We start from the raw sequence: 20,865 nt of genomic DNA, 5'->3' as shown, positions 1-20,865 counted from the left end.
TCTATATTCAAATTTCTCTATATTTTAGATTTTTTATCGTTTAAATTTAGTGAAATATTTTAGTGCCAATTCCACTCCAAATTTCTCTCTATTTCTGAGAAAATAATTAAAAAGATTCATTCATCTGTAACGTTCTTTAGACACGGTTTGCTTTGGTTTTGCCATGGCCTGAGCCTAATTAAAAAAAAAAAAACATGGTGCCTGGTTTTGGACTAATACTATCTTTTTGAGCCATTAGGGAAAAAATCATCGTCCTTGTCATTTGCCATCCTTTTGAGTTCTTAAAAAATGAATAATGCTTAAAAAAATGGATAATGTGTAAGAGATGTTTTAGATGATTAATTATAAAGTATTATTTGCTATCTTTTTTATTTCTTAAAAAAATGGATAATGCTTGAAAAAATTGGATAATGTGTAAAGAATATTTTAAATGATTGGAAAAAAATTTCATACCATTTTTTTGAGCTTAATCATTATTTGCTATCTGTTTGAGTTCTTAAAAAAAAATTAGATAGTCCTTAAAAAAAATCAATAATTCATGAAAAATGTCTTAAATAATTATAGAGAAATTTTTCATACCATCTTTTTGACCGATTACTAAAGTTAGTTATTGCTGTTTTTATGCACAGTTCAATTTTAGTGTAATGATAGAAATGTTATTTGCCATCCTTTTTAGTTCTTAAAAAAAATGGATAATGTGTAAAGAACATTTTAAACGATAGGGAAAAAATTTTGATACTTTTGTTTTTATCTTAATCGTTATTTGCTATCGGTTTGAGTTCTTAAAAAAAGTTAGATAGTGCTTAAAAAATTCAATAATTTGTGAAAAATATCTTAAATGACTAGAGAGAAATTTTTTATACCACCTTTTTAATCCGTTACTAAAGTTAGTCGTTGCCATTTTTATGCATAGTTTATTTATTTTTCAATTTAAATGTAATGATAGCGATCATAATCGTTTTAAGCCGGTAAAGCCAACTTAGATTTTGTTCGACAGGTTTATAATAATAATAATAATAAAGCATGTATAATCAGGATATATAAAAAAATGCTTAAATATCATCCTATTAAACCAGGATATATAACTATAATAGCACAATTAACTCAAAAACCAATATCGAATGTAGATATTTGATAATTAGCTTGTAAAAATCTATCCACTGTAATGCTTAAATTATTCCAATCCTTAGATGTACAAATGCTAATATAATTAACACTATATATGTTTTCATCTAATAAAAAGCATTTTTACCAGCATCAATGTTCCAATGATCCATATAAACGATAGGCTGTTAATGTACCATCTGCAAACTTTCGTTTAATACAACAATGTTAAAGACTAAGATCCATCCACCAACAGGGGTTGATCCGGGTGGTAGCGGCTCGGATTCGCTTAAGCAGGTATCGTATTCGAGTTCTAGTGTACGCAGACACCCCTGTTGGGAGACTCACCCACCATAGCCAGGTGCGCGACGCGGGTCGGGTCCGGATTAGTCGGGGCAAAGCTTCGGATACCGGGCGGGCAACCAAAAAAAAAAAAGACTAAGATCCACCGTCTTTAAAAATTTAATAATACTGAATATTTTCACTATTTCTATCTGTTACCATCATACATTAATTAACGATTACAGTATTAATACTACTTAACCATAAAATTTCATCCTCACCCAAACTTTTCATACACATACTTATGCTTCCGTATCACACAAATTCTATAAAACCTTAGCATCATCAACGTAATATAACCACTTCACATTTTTCTTACCAACCCAAAACACATATAAAAAAAAAGGAAAACTCTCAAACAAAGAATAGGCAACCGAATGGATTCTAGGGAAAAAATGATTTTGCTTGCTTTTTCTCTTTGAGAGATATTTATAAATCTAGATTAACATTTTAGTATGAGTTCTGCTCCAACAATATTGTTATTTACCCTTTTGTCCTCCAAAATTGCAGGTATTTTTCCCAAGAGAAGGATTGCTTACAAAGTTTTCAATCTACATAACAATCAGATCCCAAGACATCAAATATTTAGTAATGTTTTCCACCTATACTTTTATACAATTTACCATTAGTAAAAAAAAAAAACTAACAAAAATCTCTTTAATATTGCAGGAGTTGCATCCAGAAGACATGATAAATATTCTGCCAAGTAAAAATAACATCATCATCATCTGCTATCATCACAAGGGTTGGGAGATCAAAGTTGAAGACAACCTATTCACGCACGGATGGAGAAAAATGCTCAAATATCATAATATTAAACTTGGATATATAACCATCATAACACACTAAGGTCAAAATCAATATACAATACAAATATTCAATGACCAACTTGTAGAAATATATTCACTGTAATGCTCCACTTCCAAAAACAAAATGTACTATATTTATCTCAAACAAAAAAAATTCCAATTTATTATCTCTTCACTATTTGTCTAGAACAATTTATATCTTAACAATATAAGTGTGATCTAAGATAATTATATACTAATAAAAACATGCTTTAATGAAAGATTCTAAAATAAATAAAAACATTGTCTGCTACAAAATTATAAAATAAAATTTGCTCCAAATTCATTTCCATCCTTCATTTTCCTCCTTTCCTACTATATTCAAATTTAATTTAGTACTCAAATTGCTACATACGATTAAAAAAAATCCAATATAAATCCTGCTACAAAATTTCTTTTACATCTCTCACTTTTCTCTTTCCCTACTTTATCCAAATTCAATATACTATTTCAACAACCATAATATTTCCTCTGTTTCTATTGATAAAATAATTTAAAAAACTCCTTCATTTTTATTGTTCAAATTCCCAGTATTTAGCAGTTTTTACATCTTCCTAGACCATCAATCTTGAAAATTCTTCATGATCATAATTCACGGTCACCTTTCCTCCAAACTCATTGGGAAAGCTTTCAATATCATGTGCTCCATGCTACCATTTATTATGGAAAAATATTTATTATGGAATTGTCTCCCAACTATATCACCGCTTAACACTTTTCCTATTACCATAAAATACATGCCAAAAAAAAAAAAAAAACAAACAGTAAACCGTGGGCAACCCTGTGCAACAACCCTGCACGAAGAGCAGGGCAAAACCTAAAATAGCCTAAGCTGAAAACTACCTACCTGGTTTACGTGTATGGACTGGTAATGCAATATAAGAAAATTTTATCAATATTGCTAGATATATTGGGCCTCTATAAGATATGCACCCTGAATTATATAAATTGTTAGAAACTCTAATTTCCTCGTGCGTATATGCACCAAAAGAAACAGAAATGATTTGAAGGATTTATACAGGTGATTCATAGTCAATATAGAATTATACCATTTCTAAAGCAATTTCAGAGACAAATTGAGGAATAAGTTTGATATATGGACGAAATCATCCTTGATGAATTACGGGAAGCACTATTAGCAACAACCTGATATGTAGGCTTTACTAATACAAGGAATATTTGATGATTGACAAAGTTGCTTATGAATTTTATGTTAGTCAAAAGAATTGTAACAGTCCAATGCATATATTAACGACCAAAGTTAATTGACTATTTTCCAAAGATTTTGAAATCTACCATCATTTATTAAAATGGAAATGTTTTGCAATTATCACTAGTTCAATTGTTGGGCTAAAAAAGTTTAAATCATTGATATATTAATTTTATAATTATGTAGTCTAATAAAATGACACACACATATATACTTGGCCAATCTACTAAATTAGAAATCAAATTCCTTTAAAAAAAGGAAAAGAAAAGAAGAGAAATAATTAAACTATATTGATTCATATGGTTGGTTAAATTTAAAAAACATTTTATGTGGATAAGAATTATAAAATTACTTAAGAAATTTGAAATCTCTAAATAGTTTATGGATAAAGTAGAATGTTAGAAAATTTTAATGGCAAAAATAATGTAGATTTGGACTCAAAAGAATCAAATGAGTTTTTTCAAGTGAAAAATTAAAGTTCAAAGCAAAAAGATAGATAGTACCATGTCCTAATAACTACACTGTGGCCACTTTATTGCATTGGAAAAATGGGCAAATCAAGAATCAAACCAATTTAATAAATACTATTGCAGTTCATTAGTTCAGCAATCCAAGGGAGCGAGGTAGTTGATTTGCAGCATTTATAGTGATTTTGAATTCGTTGCGGCTTGAAGATCAACACAACTCAAACTAACAATCATTTATTTGACATACCAATTTTTGAGTCCAAAAAATATTTAAACTTAAATCAAATTAGTGGTTTATAAGAAACTCTCCGACTATTATGATGAGAAAAGCAAGTCTAGACAATTTCACGGACGAAGAAAGTTGAAATTCAATTTTTTTTGCTATATATGCCTCTACATAGTGTTCTAGTAATCATTAGTAGTTGATGATGTGGTAATTATTAAAAATTGAGGACACTATTGTCGCTGAATGTTTTAAAGTAAATCTTATATACATAAACAATGTATATACTATCACGATTGGATGCATGACTTATGAGCAGAATTTGAAATTCAAATTTAAATTCAGATAAGTTATCAGGCATCCAATAGTGATTGTGTATACACTGTCAGTGTATAAAAAATTAATCTAATATTGAGCAAATTTTAAATACACTTACAGTGTATACACTATCATACTTAGATAATTTATATATTATCATGGTCGGTGCATGACACATGAGTAGAATTTAACAAAATTTAGAATTTAAATTTAAATTCAGATGAGATATCATTCATCTCATGGTGATGGTGTATATATTGTCAGTGTATAAATGATTAATCTAATATTGAGTAAATCATATATACACTTATAGTGTAGACACTATCACGATTGGATGTATGACATATGAACAAAATTTGAAAACATTGAAGATTTAATGTAAGATTTGCAGCACAAAGAAAGCTTATTGTTAATTTGGGTACTTATAATTTTGTTGTATGAAGAAAGCTCATTGTTAGCTTATCCACAGTCAGTCAACATTGAAGTGGTCCATGGTCAACATTGGAGTGATACATGATCCTATAGATAATTAGTATTGAATCTTATTTTGAGTTGGTAATGGATTTGTAAATAATGAGCAAATAATCTATTAAAATCATCTCTCAATGTCCACAAAGCTAAGTACTATATGAAAGTGTAATTATCAATAGTAAGCTAATTAATCTATCAAAGTGTAATCATCTCTCAATGTCCACAAAGCTAAGTAGTATGTAAAAGTGTAATCATCTCTCAATATCCACAAAGCTTAAGTAGTATGTGAAAGTGAAATCATCTCTCAATGTCCACAAAGATAAATAGTATGTGAAAGTGTAATTATTAATAGTGAGCTAATTAGTACATCAACGTGTAATCATCTCTCAATGTCCACTCATACTCACACTCTCACTCATGGACCTAGTTGAGAAACACTTCATAACTTGGTTTCTTTGAGTCATCAAGCCAACGCTGTTGAGCTTGGTTGATCAGTCCTTGGTTTTGATGATTAACAAACCAAAATGTAGATTTGGAATAATGTTTTTATGTGAAAAATTTGTTAGAACAGGTTATTGATCCAAAAGAGAATCGAAAAGATTTGAATCAAAGAGAAGTTAAGAAATATGAAGGTTCGGACGTAGAGGATCGGACGCTCGATAGAGGATCAGTCGTCCGACTGACGACGATACTCTTCGGACGCTTGGATCGGACGCTCATTCATTGCTTCGGCCGTCCGACACAAAAAGAATGAACGTTGAACATTCTGACTTCTATCGGACGCAGGATTCAGACGCAGAACAAATGGTTCGGACGTCCGATAGGTGGTTCGGACGCATGGTTCCGGACGCAGAGCAAATGGTTCGGACGTCCGACAGGCCAACGGCTAGTTTCGACAGCATTTAATATTTGACCGTTGGAGAGCCTTTTGGAGCCATTTCTCACCTTCTATAAATACCCCAAAGCACAAGAAGACACAGACTTTTGGCCAACACTAAATACAAGCTTACAAGTGAGATCTTTGAGTAGAAATATTCTTTGTTGGTTGTATAAGGGGTTGGGAAAGTTGGGTTGTGAGATTGCTCAAGTGAAGGTTACTCTCTAGGAAGAGTAAAACCTTGGTGAAGGTGAACCTATCACTTGGAGTGGTAAAACCTTGATAAAGGTTGCCTCACTTGTATAAAGTAGTTCTTAATTGAATGGGTAAACTTTCAATTGTAGCTAGTTGAGGGTTTACTTGGAGAGTAGTAAAATTCCTTTACTCAACCAAAGTATGTTTGGGGTGAGGAAGGAGTGAGCCTTCACTTGTACAAGTTGGTTAGCACTACCATCAATTGAAGAAACTATTTGGTGGATTCAACTCCAAGTTTGGAAGAAGCTTGGGAGTTTGATTGGTTTGAATTTCTTTTACTTTATTGTTACTCTATTTTTGTGCTTTAAATTGCTTATATTCTTTGTCATTGTATTTACTTGACTACTTGTCTGGTTGAGTATTTTGGTTGTATTTGGTTGCATCGGGGCTTACAAACGCTCACTCCTTTGTACTTGCCCCTCAACACATCAATAGCCGTCTTCATATTATATTTTGAGTCAGGATACTTAAAAGCTGTCTTCACAAGTCTCTTCTCACCTTTTCTATCTGTTGCTACAATTCTTCAGAATTTATCTATCCGAAAGTAACTTTCTTCATTTTTCCGACGTTCCGCACAATAATGGGGAAATTGATGGACCAGGGGCAGGAACGGTTGCACCTCCGGAAGGTTATGTACATTTTGTATACGGTGCAACTCTGTTTGTACATGGTGTAATTTACTTTCCACGATATGTAATTTTAGAACAAAATTTTGTTAGTCCCACACATGTTATTAAAAACAAGGTACAATATGAGATCTGGACCGTACAAATTTTTTTGACCCAATCTTGACCGTGAACTGCTCAGGAACGGTCCACCTGATGACCGTCCCTGCCCCAAATCCGAAGTTGATGGACTTCTCGGGGAACCCTGTGACGGCCCCACCTCCCCCTAAGGCGAACCAAAGGGTTTAGCGCACTGTCTGCCCAGCTCTCGCCGAGACTCACTCACTTACTACATTCCTCAAGTAAATTACAAGGTACACTCAAATAATACATCCAATTCTCCAAAAATTACATATCATAAGCGAAGCGGAAACTAGTTCTAAGCGTAGAATGTAGATATACATCCGATTCAATTCCAAATATTTATACAGGCCCAAAAGTACATAAACCATAACCAAATCTAACCACTATCTAAGATGTACGCCATCCAGCCACACAGAGATCCAAATACAAGTTCTTCCTTTACTTCGATCCCTGTGGGGAGAAGAAGATAATAGGGGGTGAGTTAGAAGCTCAGTGAGTGACCAGTAAAATCAACAGCCAAGTATATTTCACAATAAAGCATTGATATGATGTCATGATGCAATAATCAAATGTTCATTTATTGCTCATGTGAGCCAGTGAAGTTCTTGTACTTAAATATCCAACGCTCGTTTAGATCAGGTAACCGTGAAACAGAAGTAAGGAGCCATCGTGCTCCAAAGAATGTGTAATCAATAGTGGAGACATTGGTTCTAAGCACAAGACTTTCCAGGAACTCATTGGAGCCAAATTATGTCATGGCACACACCCAAACCCAAATGATATGCAATGGAGTAATAAATGCAAGAATTAGTTCAAAAATAACTTTGGAAATAGTTGAGGGATCACTCACCAACCACGACTCACGAACCTCATCCATCATTTATTATTGTCTTGCTCAAGTCCAAGCCCTAGATCACAAATGGAAATAAGGACTAAAACGATCAAAGCGGAAAAACAGTAAAGGAATGCATCGGGCGTGCGCGGAAATGAAAATGGTACAAAACGGGTTACACGATTTTGCCCATAACTGGAGCTGTGGTTATCAGATCAAAATGTACTAGATAGTGTCTCGAAGCTTAGACAAAGAGTTACAACTTTCATGAAGACACCTCAACCTAGTTTTCTGTGTATCCAAGTCAAATTTGCCAAATATAGAACTAGAACTCCAAAGGCTAGTTTATCTTTCTCGTGAAAATTTGGTAGCATGCCCCTTGTGTTTACCTAATTTTCCAGCCATTTAGGCTTCATTATTTTTCTCTCAACCAATCCCAAAGTCATACATATCATAGATTCAAGTAAATAGCCGTTCCATAGGCTCATAACAACATAAGAACAGAAATCAAAGTGATAACAAGTGCAGAAATGTAACCTAGCAAAAGACAGATTTGACGTGTGGTTGCGGAAATAACACATCCGAGGCTACGCTTATCAGATTGCGGCAAAACTTATACCGTTTCGAAACTAAGACACAGGGATACAATTTTCATGGAGATCACTTAGTCCAGTTTCCAATGCAACCTAATCAAATTCCCAATTTACAGAACCAAAATCCAACTAGTTGGCTAATTAACCGCACTGCACTGGAATGGTCATATCTCAGGTTACCAAGGTCCGATTAAGGTGTTCTTGGTGGCGTTTAAAATCTAAGCCAGAATACTAAAACTTTCATGTTTTGTCAAAAGGCTAAATCCCAACGGATTATAGTGAATAAACACAACCAAATAGACTAAACTGTCCACGCGGAACTCTGGAATGTAACCTAGAACAGCGAGGGTATTTTCGACTTTTCACAAGCTACGTTGCTCCGATTGAGTTGAAATTTTGTAGGAACCTATAAAATACCATTCTCTACAACTTTCATGTTTTAGGCCAAGCCTAATTCGGCCTCTAACTATGAGTTCCAAAACCGGGCAGAACTGAATTAGGAAATTTCCAGAAATCTGGAATTTTTGGTCTTCAATGAAACTTTCTTAAATTCCTTGTTCCAATCACTACCAAAACCCCTTATATAATCTTATATACAACATCTATCAACCATACAACAAGTTTAGGCAGAAATTAATCAAACCCTAACTTGCTTAAATCATCCAAAATTCATCACAACAACTTGCATATCTTGTAATCAAGCCAAAGCATGAACTAAATAGTATCTTAAACCAAAATAAAAGAATCAAAGCCATAAATCAGACTTTATACCTCAAAAACAAAGCTTGAAAGAGTGATACTTCACCTCCTTTAGAAATCTTTTGGTTCCACAAGCTTCCCAACTCACAACCCACTCTTTAATCGCTTTGGAATTTCAATTTCTTACTTGGATGATTCAACTCAAGAAGAAGGAAATTGTTTTCTTGCTCTCTTTCTCTCCTCTCTTTGTTCGGCCAAGCTGCTGAAATAATGAAGGGAAATGAGCAAAAATTGGGCTAAAAAGGAAGACCATCTCTCTTGGTCAAGAAACCCTTAGGTGGCGACACTTGTCGCCACCACCACCTTTCATTTTTTTCTCTTTCTTTCTTGCATTTCTAGCCTCCAATTTCGGTCAAGCTAGCTGGAAATTGAGAAGATATTTTGCTCAAATATCAAAAAGCTTGTATGGTAAAAAAAAAGTGGTGGTCAAGTGGTGCGTTCAATCGGTAGTGCGCGGTACCCGTCGGTTCGCGCCGTTTTTCTTAAAAACACACGTACTAGGGTTTTTACTTCCTATTCACTAACCTTATATCATTGCTCCTAATCACATATTATTTTTCACTTAAAAGTCACTTTTAATCACCAAATTTGATCCTTGCTCCGTACCGAAAATTCATCCGGTGAAAATCGCGAAAACCCTAATTTTGCTCCAATCTTGAAACCAAAAGTGAAACCCTACTTTCTAGATTCATTGGCACTTATTGTGGGGTGATTGAGTAGTAGGGCCATTATAAAGTGGTATTTATCAAAGAAAAGGGAATTTTTAAGAAAAATATAAGGAATTTGCACGGCTTCTGGCCGGATTCTCCACCAAACACTATTCACCAGAAATTTTTCCCTTTTCTTCTGCCTCGGGGCGTCACAAACCCGATGGACATATGCTTTTTTCATTATGTCTATCATCAAGCCTATATTCCTGCACATTGGATATAAAACACCAATTAATAATTACCAAGTAAACTTGAAAAAATTAAAAAATGTTATACAATAAAAAAAGACTATTAGAAATAGTCAGCTGTTTTGGCAGTGAGGCGCCTCCTCCCTGGAACAAAGACATCCACTTGATTTTTTGCGTCACAGTCAACATTCACGTTTCTCCGCAAGCCTAGTTTACTCGCCTGTTTGTCACAGAAGATTAGTGCTAAATCAATCCCTCTAAACTCACAATCCTAATATTGTTTAATTCAATTGGCAATATAAACTAATAAATGTTAGGTTGTACGGGCAAAATTCCTTGTGGGTATCTCAATTTACAGGCATAATAGTAGATGCAGGACTCTATAGGCTCCTCTTTTGCTCTTGGGTACTTTGGCCCCACATCAACGCTAACTTTGTGAAACCTTCATTCCAAAAATTAGATTTCACATCAAATAAGGAATAACAAAGTTATGTGCCCAACAAAAAAAAAGAAAGCAAAAAAAAAAAGACCATGAGTTCTTGCCCCTCCCAAGGAAGTTCAAAAGACTAGAAGTTTTCCTGAAAATAAAACTGAAACATGTGAATAGCTATAAAGTCAAAGTGTTATACCCTCTTATATTTTTTGTACCTTTTCGGAAGAATATGGAAGACTTGCATCAATAACGCCCCCATCCAGAACTTCAAAACTGCTCCAGTCATCATCATCTTTCCAATGCTGAACTATAGCTTCTAAGAAAATTACATCACTGGAAAAGAGAATTTTTTATGTACAAATTCAAAAACTGGAGGACCAGAAAAACACACACACATAAAGAGTCTGATTTTGTATACGCAACCTCTCCAATTCTTTCCCTAATCAACTAGTTTTAGCATTTGAACTGCAAAAATAGTTTGAATGATGAAAAATAGTTGATGCTACCAAAATCAGATGCATGCATACGGCAACCACGGTCATTGATTGAGCACACTTTTGGTACAAATTATTCCCTTACTACCTAAAAGAGCCCCTCTCAACAAGCCAAATTATACTATATGCTTCATTTAGTTCCAATCTTACGAAAGCATATCGAATTGTCAGTACAACCTAACATTTGGGGCTATATGCTTCATTTAGTTCCAATCTTATAGACATGCTTCATTTAGATGCATGCACATTTAGTCCCAAGGAAAGCAATTCATCCTAAAGGCAAACTGAGATTAAACTCAAGACTATACACGACAATTTGGGGCTAAAGATCTATCAACCCCGATTCAAATCTTAATTTCTCTAAAACTTTGCTTTTGAATTCCATACCAAGACTATATACAACAATTTGGGGTTTTTACACTTCTACCAGAGACTAATAACATTCATGTCAGTAGAGTATGATATGCTACATTTAACACTGCTTAAAAATAACACAATCCTCTACAGTGCGTTAATGGTTTTACGTGATATACCAACAAATCCCATCTAATCTTGAGATTTTATTTTATGTCTACATGATTCTCATTATAATACTTCTATAATAGAGTTACATTTTAATAAAATCTTCACAACAACATTTTTCCATCAAAATTTTGATGCTCAAGACAAACATAGGATAACATAGTTTGGGGCATTTTCGCTTTTACAAATGTCATAGAATTTGCATAATATCTTCAATCTCAGGTTCACAACATACAAGAAACTTATTGGTTAGCAAATTATGTAAAGAAACAATACAAGAAAGCCAAAATAACATATATCCTAGTGAGTGAAAGGTATCTCGATGATTCCAACTGTAAGGGATCGGTAAACTCTACCAGTTTTTGTTAACGAAATTCTTACAAAATTTAACACTTCTTACCTCTCTAGGGGTTCATATCAGTAAACTTAAATGCTTTTCCTCCCACAAACTCCTCCATAATCTTTTTCCCTTCAGGAGGACAAGAAAAAGAAATGAAATTGTGAAGTTTTCATACCAAAAAGTAACAAGAATAATAATAATTGGGGAACAACTTCAAAAGCCACCTTCTTTGTGACAGCCCCACCTTCCCCTAGGCCGAACCAAAGGGGTTAGCGGATTGCCTGCCCAACTCTCGTCAGGACTACTAAGTCGAATACAAGATTTCCAAAACGCACGGTGCCATGATATGTCGAAAGTACACTCCCACAAGCACGAAACGAAACGAAAACGGAAGAAAAGAAAACGGAAAAGGACTGCCACGACACAATCCGACCAGAAGTTGGCCGGATATCCAGCCAGAATCAAGGCAGCAGCGAAACCAAATTTTTTTTCTTTAACTTCCCCTGCCAATTCGGCCAAGTATCCGGCCAAAAACTGGCCGGATATATGACCGGATTCGATGAACATTTTCCCGCCAAAATTTTTCTTTTCTCGATCAAATCCCGCACTCATTCGAATCCCCAACGGATACAAGTAAAGTTCATGTAAACCCATCGAATGTACATTTACCAACAAATACCCGAGAGAGACATGAATAAACACTTTGAAACACACGTTGGAACTTTACAAGTAAAAATGTGATACTAGATCGAAATACAATTAGGGTTTTTCTATTACAAAGGAGCTTAACAAAGAAACATTTACACTAGCTCGACTCTTTCATCCAAAAATCATGATTTCACAGTTTACCCCTGTAAGGAAAACAAAGATAACGGGAAGGGGGTGAGCTTATGCTCAATGAGGTACCAAAAATCCAAGTAGTCAAGAATCATGGCATTTCATGTTTAATCAGTCAGATACACATACCAGATATAAAGTAAAGCAGTTAAAACAGTGATTCAAATAGGAAGGATACAGGTGGCTCTCAGGAGCCAGATTCCCGTTGCAGTACCAGATCTTGATCAAGTAGTAGTTGACACTCCGTTAATTTTAAAGTAAAGTAACTAGTTCAGTAGAGCACCACTTAACGCCAAATTCCGTCCACCAAACATATCCCTTACCGGGCCCGAACACCTCAACAGGAACAGAAATGATAATACTCGAATATACCGGAAATCCAGAGTCTCCAATATCCATAGATTCCCCAGGAACAAGCACCCATGGATTGTCAATTTCCTCGACCAAGCCTTTGCTGGCTCGATTCAATTAACTCCCCATGAAGTTGAGCTCAGGTTTAACAGGAAGGTCGTTGGATATACTTCCAAACGACATTATAACAGGCACAGGTAACTGATTCAAGCTCATAACAGGTACAAGTAACAGATTCCAGTTTATACAGTAAACAGTCACACAGGCCAGAGAACGAGTGTGATAAAATACACTCTCGTCTCATTTAGACTAAACAGAGTTCATAGTCATTCATGTCACAGATTTCAAGTACAGATGACCCAATTAAGCAACAATTCAGGGAAGTGGTACACTCACCAGTTCAAGCAAAGATAACTTCACAAGTTTTCACCTAAAGTAGGGTTTTGATCACCGTGAAACCCTAAAAATAACCAAGATAAAACAATTGAGGTTTCCACATCCAAAACCTAGTAAACGAAATGTACAAGTGAGACTCGACTACGAGTCATATGCCTATTCAAATGAACTACAAATGCAAAGAGCTAAAATGTGACTTTTGAGTGAAAAGGTAATAGTTGGTCCTAGGGACATGAACGACCTCAAAGCCCTTCACCTCTCCCCAAAACCCTACCTACAATGGTTCACCATTTCCAAATTTGAAGTGGAAAATGAAAGTAAGACCAGTTCTAGGAAAACAGAATTTTCCAGTTTTGCGCAACACTATTTGATAAATCATATCTCAAGTTTCTTAAGTCCAAAATTGATAAAATTTATACTGTCGGAAAATAGACTCAAAGGGGTACAATTTCTCAGAAGACACATTTATAAGATTCAGATCACAAGTCAGTCAAATTCGAGCCTCAAATTGCTATTTTATCCAGTAAAAGACAGAACAGGTATGTAATTTCAGTCAACTTTGGAAAATCACCATAAATCACACAGACAGAACCAGGGTCTGAAATTTTCATGGTTTGTAGTTCTATGAATCTAGTTTCAAACGCAATAAACAGAACTCAATTCTAACATTTCTACATCAAGATATAACAGATTTCCCAAAACTGCTCAAGAGTTCCTGCAGAAATTTCAGCAGCACCTCCCTTGTTTTTTTCCTACTTTTCCATTCAAAACTCAACACCCAAACTCATATCAATTCAGCCCCAATTGTACATACAAATCATAAACCATTTAACACACTTAATTAGGATCACAATACCCTTCAAATACAACCAAATGGTAGCTCAAATTAGAAACCCTAAAGCTGGAATTTAAACACATAAGCTGGAAATTTCTTTAGGCAAGTTAATCTACTCCATAATCATTCAATCTTTCATATAGCAAACTAGCAAAACATGGCCAACCCTCAATCATTACATGTGAGCAGAAATTACATCATAAAAACTGAAAATTTCCATATCATCACCTCAAACCACAATATGTCTCATAAAACTACTAAAACTACAACCTTAAGCCACTAATATGCAACTATTAGAAGTAAAGAAGGATGTTCAAGACAAGTTACCTTATAACCACAAGGAAAAATGGTAGATTACGCTTCTTCCTCCTAAAATAACTCCACAACAAGCTTTAATCTTCCCTAAAGAGCAACTTATTTGGAGTGGTTTGCAAATTTGTTGGCTAAAACTCAAGATTCAAGCAATTTTTGGAAGTTGGAAAGGAAGTTTTCTCTCTTAGTTTTTCTCTCTTTTGGCCGGCCAAGCATGAAGAAAAATGAGATGAATTTTGGTCAAATTTTTGATTTAGTAAAGTTAAGAAACCTTGGGTCAAAGTCTAACATCCACTAATTTCATGACACTTGGCCTTTCTTAGTTTTATCCTCATCTTCTTATCCTCCAAAGCTAATATATCTAGCTAGCCTCTAATTATCTCCTAGTATCTTGTAACATGATATACTGTTATGAAAATTCACCCAGTCGTCAAAAATATATCGCACTTACCGCACTAGCGGGTCCCACGTCCATAACGCTCCTCAAACTTAACAGGTACTCACTTATACTAGGAAAATGGTTTAAAAACGATACTCACTTATAAAAATCTCTGGAAAATTACGATAATAAAATAAAGTAAGAAAAATGCACGCGGGAAAATAAAATAAATAAGGAAAAGTTACGGGTCCTCACATTCTTACCTCCTCTCTCTCCCTTCAATTCCTCATTAGTCTTTCTTTCAAAAGCCATCTTTTTATTTTTTTTCTTCCTCAAACTCCATAAATTTTTCCCCACAATAGAACAGGAAAAAAATAAATGAAGTTATTAAGTTAACACACCAAAAAATTACAAGAACAGTAATAATTAAGGAATAACTTCAAAAGCCATCTTGTTACCTTTTCTCTCTCCAGTTTTTCGCACCCCATTTTTGAAATAAAAGAGAAAGTGTTACAAATGAGCATTTGATTTTATTTTAATAAATAAAAAAAGGGTCTAAAATGGAACTTAAAATATGCGAAGGTTTGGGTAAAAAATAATAGTCTAAAAAGAATTTTTTAGAAAGAGAGTCGCTACTTGGTATTGAATTTAGATGTATCAAATTACCCAAAATATATTTTAAATGAAAAACAAATAAACCCCTTTTAGACGACTCTGAATGTTTGAAAACAAGAGAAAATGATTTCGAAAGTCACGATTGAAGAAAAGGAAGGCAAATGTTTGATAGATTCAAACTTAAGGCACCTTTCAACCTAATTAAGGTTAGTTGCGAAATTTAGCAAAAAATTTTCTTAATTTAATCCTTAATTTATCACACTTGGATGTTTTCTATACGGATGCAAAACTAAACCTAGGGGGTATAGAGAGGGACGAAATGTCTCTTCAAAATTTAATTGATGCGAATCACATTAATTGTGAAACTCAAGAATGATTCCTCGAAAAAATCACGAATATGCAAAAAATGAAACTCAAAAAAAATTATAATATATACATGACCTAGAAGAGGGGAATGTAATATAATGGCACTACAAGAAAATCGGCCTTTTATGACAACAAAAAGTCATCACTAAAAGCCAAAAAGTCGTCATTATACGGATACAGTGACGACTTTTTCCATTGTCACATGGTTGTCACAGATTCTATGTCACAAATGGGTCTATGTGATAACCGTTTGAAAGTCGTCACAGAATCTTGTTATTTAATGACAAAGACAAAGTTGTCACCACCGGATTTCATTCTGTGACGACTTTTCTTGTCACTATTTCACCTATATTTTTGTCATAGATGTTGCAAAAGTCGTCACAAATTTGAAGTCTACAGTGACGACTGGAGCTTGTCACAATCAGTCCTATTATTCAGTGACAGAAATGGTCATCACTTAGTGAAATTGCATGTTAATGACAACCTTTAAAGGTTGTCACTGAGCTTTGTCTTGAAGAGCTAAAATTGACCATTACGAATATAGCATTGCCATAGCATTTCCACCAAATTATAGCAGAACATTCAATTTGACCAAAGACAAAATCAATGTAGAATAAAGCCACAAATTCATATTTATGGCCATAAACGTCTGTAAATTCATCAAAACAAAAGTGAACCACAAATGTTGGGTCCCAAAACCCACATAATAAGTTCAAGCAGTAATGAACAATACATATCCTTCCAAAAAAAAAGAGTACTAGATTCCTAAACTAAAGCATAGACCATAGCACCAATGTCAGACTTCAACCATCTCTATCATCATATCCAACAGCCTCCACATGATCGATATCAAGCTAGACTGCATTGAAAATAAACTATTAAATGCATTAGAGTAGACTTTAGTAAGAAAATATGCTATTACAACCTTATACTACTGAATTTGAATCAATAGTCATACGAAACAAGACTCCAACTACTGGGAACTTGATAAGAAGTAAAAGAATCAGTCAAAATAGAGTTTCAGCCAAAATAAATGCAAAGAATTTATCTCCTCACCTTTTCAATAGTCTGTCATTTGTGCAAGTCTTTCATTTGGGCAATAAACTCCTCGTACAACCCCCTAGTTTCAAGTTGCTGCTCTTGCAAGTTCTTAATTAGCTCCTTTTAGGCATTGAATTCTTCTGCAATTTGTGTAGCTCGTTCCTTTGCCGCATCTACCCTTCTTCGATGCTCTTCAATTTCACTCCTCAAGCAGTCAAGCTCAATTGCTTGCCTCTTGGTTGTGCTGCGGCCACGAAGCTGTCTAGGTATGAGATCATAATTAGTACCTTCTTTAAAGAGATAAGTAAGATATGAAACAATAAAAAAAAAAGAGGTGAATCGGTAAAGATATAAGTGCAATTCCTACTAATAAACAAGGAGCTTACATGTGAAGTTTTAATCTTCAGTTGTAGTTGATCATGCAAGTGCTGCAAAAAAAAAATAAATTGAGATTCCATGAGCCTGATTTCTATAAATTTGTAAAATTAGCAAGAATTTTTTTCTACAAGCAGTATATTCTTTCCTAATGTGCATAAGTAGCCATACGGTAAAAGAATAAATTACAAAATTTCAGTATAATTGGTTATCAAAAGCATACGTAAAATGAGCAAAAGTTAAAACATAAATAAGAGAAATAATAATTTATGCGATTCTTAATTAGAAACCTATTCATATAATTGTTGTCTTATAATTTACACTATCTTAAAACAATTTACACTGTCCTATAATTGCTCATCACAGTACATATTCAGTTCCAATACTAGAAAATGACAATCATGTTGGAGATAAAAGTGGAGAATAAATTGATTGATCTCAATGCTAGACCTCAACAGATACATGGACAAGCTTCAAGTAATCAGGTGTTCATATAAAAGAGGACAATCTGGAATTCTCTATGTTTTTTCCAGATTATATGTTAAACGCATATTTTTGCTAACTTAGACAATCATCCATGAATTTTATTTTGAAGGAACAAGGAATGGAAATGTTAAGTGGTAGCAACCATGAATCTGTTAGTGTTGTTCTAGTTGCATCTTTTAAAAGAGACTGACAAGTGATTCAAACACGAGTTGTTGGAAGAGTGTTATCTGATTTGGTTTGAGTTTCCATTGATTCTTTAGCTTTTGGCCATTGTACCAAGAATGCTTTGTGGTGCACAGTTTACATCCAGGAAGTAAGTAGATTGTTCGAGTAGACTTGACAACCAATTAATCATAGTTTCAGTTTTGAAGCATGTATTAGATTTTCTCAAAAAAAGCTAAATGTATTAGGCATTGATGCTAGCTCTTCCTCTAGATACAGATATGCAACAGTTTTCATAGTACTCCTGATAATTCTAGTTGTAATCTCATGACAGTAATGAAGTGGACAATGATGCCTGTATCAGATATGTCATCATTTTCCCAAAGATCAAAATCCTGTGCAGGAAACGGAGATGAATGTAATGAGAAGAAAGTCAACCAATTTACCCTTGCACCCTTGAAGACTGAAAGAGATGGCAGAAAGGACAGGAGGAAACAGGAGATACGCAAAGAATAGGGCACCACCAGCACCTACAATTGTAATAGGGTCAGCTGATAAGATGGTTTCCACAGCAGATGAGGCTATAGGCTTGGCATCTTCAATCACTTTGGTAGTTTTTTGTGCTACATCAGAAACTGTCTGCAGTACAAAGAAAGTCATCCACTTTTCTGAGTCCATGCTATAAAAACAAAAGCTCAAAACAATGGAACTTTACTGGAGATCATTATCTAAGAACCAGGGAATGGTTATTAATTTATCCAAAACAATTACTTGAACTATGTTGCAGCAAACGAGAGTACAAAAATGCTAGAGAACCCAAGTAAGTAATTCTAAAACCAATTGTAAGATCAAATGTATTAATTGAAAGGAAAAAAAAACAAAATGTTAACTAAAATCGCAATAGAAAGGCAACTTAAGATATGTTTCAGAGTCTAAGAAGGAAATTAATGGACATTCACGTTGTCTACTTGTATACTGAAATAAATGGACAAAGTACTTTGAATGTTCTCCTGGTGTATTGTAATTGACACTCATTTACTATCTTTGTTTGACATGGAACCTAGAGCTAGAAAGAACACTAACTAAAACAAATCCTTATCTCAACCACTAGCAATTTCTAGCCATGTACATTATCTCCTTCTGTGTCATCCAATTCTAAATACAGAAAACTTAGCGTAAAGAAATGTCATGGTCCATTGCAAGATATTGAATATTCCCTCCATCCCACCGTCTTGATCCATTCATTTCCTTAAACTGAAGATCAAAAGAGAATACTTTAGTCCAAGTCAGCCAACAAAAATGGTTCAAAATACAGTTGACTTTCCTCTTTCCCCCATTTTGCCTCTTTCTGTCACTATATGAATTCAGTTAAAGTAATAATCAATCTATGTGAAGTAATAATATGCGCCTCAATAAGCCCAAATAGTGATACTAATTGCAGAATTTCAAGTGGAAAGATAACTAAACCTTAGCTGCAGTTATCACAGGCTTTGTGTCAATGCCAAAGCTCTGAATTGCCTCTTGAGCTTTCTTAGATGCCTTTGAAATTGCAGGGGAAGCAAGCTTCAGAGCTTGCTCTCCTACCTGCTTTAAAATAGGCAATGCAGCATCAATCCCAGGCTTCACAACTTCAACCGCAACACCAATCACTTTCCTAGCGACATCAAATATACTAGAACCCACATCTTGAACTTGATCAATCGTTCACTCCACCTGAAAATTTCAGCAAAAAACACCTAAATTTTCATGAAATCTGCAGTCCCTTGCTTCAGTCTCTTGTGAAGCAACAATCTTTCTTAATTTTGCCAAAAAATCAAATCAAGACTGAAGTGTTCACCTCTTAAAAAAACTCAGATTTCAGATTTTATGAAAAGCCAAAATGGACCAGCTCATTCATTATTCTTAGCTATAAGAAATAGCACTTCCAAAGAGACCTGACGAATTTGACCCAATTTTGCTAGAACCCAAATCAAGGTTCACAGCATTCTAGCCAAAAATCACTAACAAAGAATCAATTCATGAAAATCTAACAAATCTATAAGAATATAATAGAAGGGATTCAAAACTTGTTGATGCTTAAATCAGAGACTTACAAGATTGAACCTAAAATCTAAATCTAACGAAACAGAGAAGGTGCAACTAGCCATAGCCACAAAATACATACCATGCATTGTAAAATCGGACACAAAATATTGAAATTACCTCAAACTATACCTTCAATCCCTCACTTCTCATTTTTCCCAAGCTTCAAGCTCTAAACTCCAGCTATCACCCAAATTTTCAAGCCCTAGTTTCTGATTTCTTGCCACCAAGCCAGTGCAACAGTCGAATTAGGGATGTTGGTGGTGCGAGCTCGATAAGTTGCCAAATTGATGACAATGGAAAACTTCAGTTCATGATGGATTTGGTAGTGTGAGCTTGATACAGAGGAGTTCATTTTAGGGCAAGTGAGGAGGACAAAGAGAAAGGGAGAAAGTGTCTGAAATTTTGGCTAAGTGTTTTGGACATAGAGTGTGTATTAGTGAAGCAAATGATGTCGTTTCCTCAAAATTCCTTTAGTCCGCCATGCCTCTTGAATTTTTTAGTTTGCCGCTCTTAGTTCTGTATGTATAAATAACATGCCTTCTTCCTATGTAGATGCAAGAAAATCACACTTTCTTTGTCCTTACTCCTACCTCTCTCTTTTTTCTTTTTCTCATCTTTATGTAATTAAGTTTTTCTATTATTTTTCTATTATTTTTTTTTACTCTCAAGTTGTATTAAAATAATAGAATATGACAATTTAGTGTATTTGGGCAAAATATTTTTAGCATTTTTAACTAATATAGGACTTTTCTAATTTATTATACAATAAAATAGTTTAAAAACTAAAAATATTGTTAGAAATATGTTTATGATTTGAAAAAAATAAACATTCTTTTATCAAAATCTTTTTGGTACTCATTTTATGGTGTTATCAATTATGTATGACTTAC

At 34.3% G+C, this 20,865-nt stretch overlaps 1 long non-coding RNA gene across 3 annotated transcripts; it reads right to left on the bottom strand.

Annotated features, from left to right (window-relative positions):
• Window positions 1-16,435: 16,435 nt before the first annotated feature.
• LOC113741930 (uncharacterized) lies at window positions 16,436-20,449 on the bottom strand. 3 transcript variants are annotated; one of them, XR_011813361.1, is made up of 6 exons: window positions 20,093-20,449; window positions 19,358-19,603; window positions 18,337-19,144; window positions 17,254-17,295; window positions 16,883-17,125; window positions 16,436-16,685 (listed from the first exon to the last, which is right to left on the bottom strand). It is a non-coding gene; the product is annotated as an uncharacterized lncRNA (long non-coding RNA). The 3 variants fall into 3 exon arrangements; XR_003460756.2 differs by having other exon boundaries at window positions 18,337-18,529; XR_011813362.1 differs by having other exon boundaries at window positions 18,337-18,529; window positions 20,105-20,449.
• Window positions 20,450-20,865: the final 416 nt, after the last annotated feature.

The sequence above is a fragment of the Coffea arabica genome, chromosome 4e (assembly GCF_036785885.1).
Source record: "Coffea arabica cultivar ET-39 chromosome 4e, Coffea Arabica ET-39 HiFi, whole genome shotgun sequence".
Lineage (NCBI taxonomy): Eukaryota > Viridiplantae > Streptophyta > Magnoliopsida > Gentianales > Rubiaceae > Coffea > Coffea arabica.
Note: the sequence above shows the minus strand (reverse complement) of the source record. Positions and strands in the feature narration are given on the sequence as shown.